We start from the raw sequence: 5,729 nt of genomic DNA, 5'->3' as shown, positions 1-5,729 counted from the left end.
ATAACTCCTAATCATTAAAAGGGGACTTGTACATTAAAAGAACCCATTGTGCAACCATGAAGAAAGGTGACTAGAATTATTGGAAAATTAAACTTGTGAATATTTTATAAACAATTACTGTTTCATACATTGAAGAAAACTCATCTCTTGAAAAACAAATTTCTCAGATCCTACTCAAATGAATAGATAAGCCTCATGTGTCATCAGAAGAGTGATTATTTAGAGTTAAGTCTGTAATTTTGTATTCATGAAAAGTTTGAACAATTAAAAAGAGAATCCTTTTTTTTAACTTACAATATTAACACAATTAATTTGTTTAAAATACTTATTCATTTTAAATAGTACAAAGGTAAACGTTAACCTGATTCACTTTGAATTGTTGCCAAGCCCAAATTAGTGGGCTCACAACTTAAAAATGTTAATTCTAGGTTTTAAAAAAATAAATCTTGCAAAGTTCTAATTATTAATCCAGCAAATTGAAAGGTATGTATTTTTTTGAAAATGTACCAGGTTTACTCATAGGAAACTCTGTCCACATGCCAGATCCGCAATTGACTCTCTATACAATTTCAAACACATTTTATAGGTCTTGTCTTAATGCTCCAAGTGAAGAATTATCTATTTGTTTTTAAATCTTTTTTCTTCATTTGCTTTGTAAAATTGTATTTATTTTATTATTCTAACATTATCATGAATGAATACAAAGAAATATATAGCCCTTGAAAATTAAAATGCATTACAATAACATCTCTTTCTTTGAATACCTCCCAACTTAATAACTAGAGCATCTTCAATCCTCATACTTTCATATATGTCTTCCTCTTCATTGCTTTGCCCTACCTAACTCCAGTCTAATTTACAGGATGATATAAAAAGTTAATATTTTATTAGTATTAAATATCTCTTACACGTGGCTAAACCAATTGTCATTTCAATCAGTAGTATAGAAATAGATCAGTGTCCTCTCCAGATTCTGGTTATTTCCAGACTATAAGCATCTGTCAATCTACTGGATGAAAAATAATATCTTATCTCATTTCAATTTTCCGTTTGTGATGATGGGTTAGACTGAACATCCTTTTCATGCTTAATCATCATTTATATTTCTTTTTGTCAAAAACCCTCTTTTTCCATTGATTGTCTTCTTCATGTCGATTTGGAAGAGCTCTTCATGCATTCTGGATGGTAGTTCATTATTGAAAATATGTTCTCATTTTCTCTGTGGTGTCTTTTAGTAAACAGAATTTCTTAATTTTTGTTTTTAATTATTTTAACATTTATTCATTCTTGAGAGACAGAGAGAAAGCATGAGTGGGGGAGGGTCAGAGAGAGAAACACACATACAGAATCCGAAGAAGGGTCCAGGCTCTGAGCTGTCAGCACAGAGGCCGTCACAGGGCTCGAACCACGAACCACAAACCGTGAGATCATGACCTGAGCTGAAATCGGACACTTAACCAAATGAGCTACTCAGGTGTCCCAGAAGTTCTTAATTTTTAAGTATAAAAATTTGTCGAAATTTAAAGATAGGTGTCTTTGTAAATGTTTTAGGAAATCCTTTTCAACTCCCAAATTATAAAGATATCCTCTGATTTTCTGTAAATATTTCAGTTTTGCCTTGATGTCTTTATTTCATCTGGAATAGATTTTTGTATATGGAGTAGAGTAAGCACTTAGTTTTATTTTTCTCCATATGGACAATGAATTATTCCAGTATCATTTAGCTAAAGGATTGATTCTCTTTCCAGAAATGGTTTCCAGAAAACCATGCCTGTTAAACATCAAGACTAATAAATTACATTGGCCAATTTTCTATCATTTTCTTACTCCAATGAAAGTAAATGTTGGTGTTTGGTGGGAAAGTCATCTGGTCTTGCCCTTTTTCATGTGTATCTTGGCTATTCATAGCCCTTTGCTTTTCAATATATGTTTTAGAAAGCAAAATATTTTAGGGAATTTCATTCGAAATATGTTTAATCTATAGATAAACTTCGGGGACTTGATCATAACTATGATAGATTTGTCAACATCTCTCTGTACTTTTATTCGTTTTTCTTTATATATTTTAACTGATTTATTAGATACACCTAAGTTTGAATCTATTATGTTTCCCTGAAATTTTGTAAAATGTAATGATACTTTTCAGCCCTAATAATGCTTTTGTCCTTAATTAATTTAATGCAATGTATTCACTGTTCAGTAAATGCTAGGAACTTGAGATGGAACACAAGTTAACAGAGCATCACACATTTGGACCATTTTAAGTAGTTCTTTATGGACAATTCCTTATATGTTCAGTAGATAGTGAAGGATTTCCAAACATCACTCTAAAATGTGCCACTCTGGTAGTTTGGCTCTTTTGAGTTGAAGGCACTTGAAAAATATCAGATGTAAGAAAAATACTCTAACCTTCCTTCTTTTTTCTTAAAAGCAGGAGATGAAATTCCCATGTGAAAAATGTCTTCCCTATAGTAGAAGAAAAGTAACATTCTTATCAAGACAAAAATGTCTTCCCTATAAGAAAATTTCTTCCTTAGAAGAAAAATTTCTTCCCTAGAAGGAAAGTAACATTCTTATCATCAAGTAACAAATCTTATTATCAAGAAGTGAAGAATGAGAGAATTCTATACAGACTTTGTTAAATTTTTTTTTTTATTTTCCTTTAGCTTTTCCACATAGTTTACTTACTTTTCCACAATTGTCTCTCTGTTCACCCTAATATAAAAGCATGTAAGTTTTACCATTTCTTTGAGTCTTCATTCCTTATGAAGGCTCCTGTATCACATAAAATTTGCATTAACTAAATTTGTATGCCTTTCTTTCGTTGATGTCTTATATCAATTTAATTCACAGTATCTACTTACCAAAAGAAAGAAAGAAAGACTGGAAGAAAAAAACCTCTAAGAATGTAAGGTAAAATTTTGCTTCCTCAACATAAGAGACATGTGATTCAATTAAAGTCAGTGAAACTCAAGGAGAGGTTTTCTGAGGTTTCTAGAATGACCTTTTGTGTTCTGGAAGTACCTAGGGTGGGTGTTGTAGAGAACATTGTTCATCTTCTGGATATTGTTTTAACCAGATGAGTGATTGGAACTACTATAATGATCATAACTGTAATTGTCTCAGGATGAAATGACATAAAGGGGAGCAGAAGGGTGAGAAAAATACAGAAATGGAACAGGAATCATTGGAGTTAAGCCACCCCCGTTTCTAGACCAACACGTGTTGGTACCTAGGAATTTATATTTTTGAGTTGTATTTTCTGTAGCGTGATTATTAACCACAATTTGTTCCAAATCAGGTTGGTTAACAGCTCTTTTCTCAGCAAAGTTATAGTTGTGTCCCTTTCATTGTCAAAATTGTCCTGGTTTGGATGATAAATTATGTAGTGATCAGGGTGTGTTTCATGGGTGCTCAACCAGTGTGGTGGTACCACAGGACCTTGCCCTCAGAAGGATGCTTCTCTGGGACTCCTGGGTGGCTCAGTTAGTTAAGCATCCGAACTTGATTTTGGTACAGGTCATGACCTCATAGTTCAAAGGATCGAGCCCCACATGGGGCTCCAAGCTGACAATGCAGAGCCTGCTTGGGATTTTCTCTCTCTCTCTGCCCCTTCCCACATCCCTCTCTCAAAAACAAATAAATAAACATTAGAAAAGAAGAAGAAGAAGGATGCTCCTTTTGGTGTTTAATGCTCTGAGGTTGTGTCTTAAAATTCTTAAAAATGTAATCTTTAATCTTGTGTGTTTTAAGTGAAGCCCAGTGACACAACAGAGCATGGCCCAAGAATGTGGAGCTCATGAGCATTCTCACCTTGTGGCACCTCCCTGGGGTGGGTTCCTGGCCACCTGCTTTGGCTCTGGCCCAGTAGCCACTGCCACCATCTACTCTTGGCAGAAGGCTGGTACAGAGACATAGAGGATTGAAACCTGGGGTAGGTCCCAAATACCTTTAATGGTCTGTACTCTTGAGTTTCTCTGTGCCTGGAGGAATCTAATAGTAAATAGAAAATTTTAAATAATAATAACAACAACAACAACTAACAAAACCAAAAACAACAAAATACCATGACAGATAAATAGAGAAACAGTGGAAGAAAGGAAAAACTTTTTCTTGCTTTTTTTTGGGGGGGGGGGGGAAGGAATACTATGCTTTTATTTTCCAGTGGTCCCTAGAAATTATGTAGCTAGCTCTGGAAGTTGTATTAATATATACTTAAAATCATACTATATGACACAGCAGAATCTGTACCCGTCAACCTCACAATAACCAGACAAGGTCTGGGTACAGACAGCAAGGCCTCCACAATGTTCAACCACAAGGTTACTATTCACATGATACTTGGTATGAATGGCATTTGAATGTCACCCCTCAGAGTTATATAACACACCATACTAAGATAAATGTACAGAAAAGTATCTTTACCAAGAAAAAAACAAGTGAGAAGTAACAATTCTGAATCTAAAAAGAATTTTTTTGCCTTCTCTATATGTATACTTCTCAAAGTTTCCTTCAAGAGTGAGAGATGCATGTAGTTTCATTAAAGTAAGAAATTTTGTAGGGGACTGGTGCCAGGTGGAGCCACAGTGAGGCTGCTAAGCAGGGGCCAGTAGCTCTAGCAGCAACCACGGCCTCTCGGTGCCTCTCACTCTGATGAACGTGTTCTGAGGCTTCCTTAGATTCTTGGTGCCCCGGTTCATCCCTAAGGGTTGCAATGGGAGAGTTATCATCACCATGCTGGTAGCATGTTCGGTGTGCTGCTATCTCTTTAGGCTGATTGCAATCCTGACCCAACCCAACAGTTGAAAATGACCACAGTTGAAAAATGAAACCATCTGATAGCTCAGTATCATTGGCCTTGAGGAGGAAGACCTACTCTCCCAGCGTTCAGTCACTGAGGTCACAAAAAAATTCCTCCAGGTGCAAAATCAATGCCAAACTCAGACCACCGTCTTTGACTTGTTTATTTTGGCCATCAGCTGCCTTAAACATTCACACCACTTTTGATATCTTAGTCTACAATACAGTATTTTTTTTCCTGTCACCTTTACCACATTTTGATGAATTAAGTGCCTACTTAGCCTAAACTCTGCTGACTGTAAGATGTTTCTGAGAGAGAAGGTGCTATTCTTCTGAGAAATACATTGCTCTCTCCTTGGAACCTGTGGACTTCAAGATGACTGCTGCGTGGCCACAACATGGGAGTCAGTGAAGTGTTTAAAAACTGTCGCCAGACAAGGAGAATCTAGTAGGGCAGTCAGCAGGAGAGCGTGTTCGGAGGGAATATCTGTCCCAACACAACTACACAAAAGCATTCTTTCAGGGCAACTTTCTTGTTTCTGCCATCTATTGTAATTAATTATTTTTCTGCTTTCTGTGAAAAAAAAGAAATTTGAAGGGGATTAAGTTTTAAGCTGTAATTAAAATTTATCTTGATTCCTTTATAACTTGAAACGCTTATGATTCATTAAAACCTATATTACCAATACTGAAATACATTTAAATTTTTCTGTAAGTGTAGTTGATGCACCCTTTGAGAAAGGTGTTATTATACCATAATTATTTAACAACTGAAGAATGCAATGCCACTAGAATTAGATTTTTCTCTCTTCCTTTTGATCTTATTAAGTATATGTAGAGTATTTAATTTTCTCTTCACTGGATTACCACTGATTTCTAATATTTTATATTTGAGGATTTTTAAGGTTTGGTGTTTTTACTTACATACC

The 5,729-nt window shown here is 35.2% G+C and overlaps 1 pseudogene; it reads left to right on the top strand.

Annotated features, from left to right (window-relative positions):
* The first annotated feature begins 4,307 nt into the window (after positions 1-4,307).
* On the top strand, positions 4,308-4,862 carry LOC120248369 (annotated as a pseudogene).
* Positions 4,863-5,729: the final 867 nt, after the last annotated feature.

This window comes from Hyaena hyaena, unplaced genomic scaffold (genome assembly GCF_003009895.1).
Source record: "Hyaena hyaena isolate Hyena2069 unplaced genomic scaffold, ASM300989v1 scaffold_586, whole genome shotgun sequence".
NCBI classification, from domain to species: domain Eukaryota; kingdom Metazoa; phylum Chordata; class Mammalia; order Carnivora; family Hyaenidae; genus Hyaena; species Hyaena hyaena.
The sequence above is the reverse complement of the archived record's forward strand: the minus strand, read 5'-3'. Positions and strand labels throughout refer to the sequence as shown.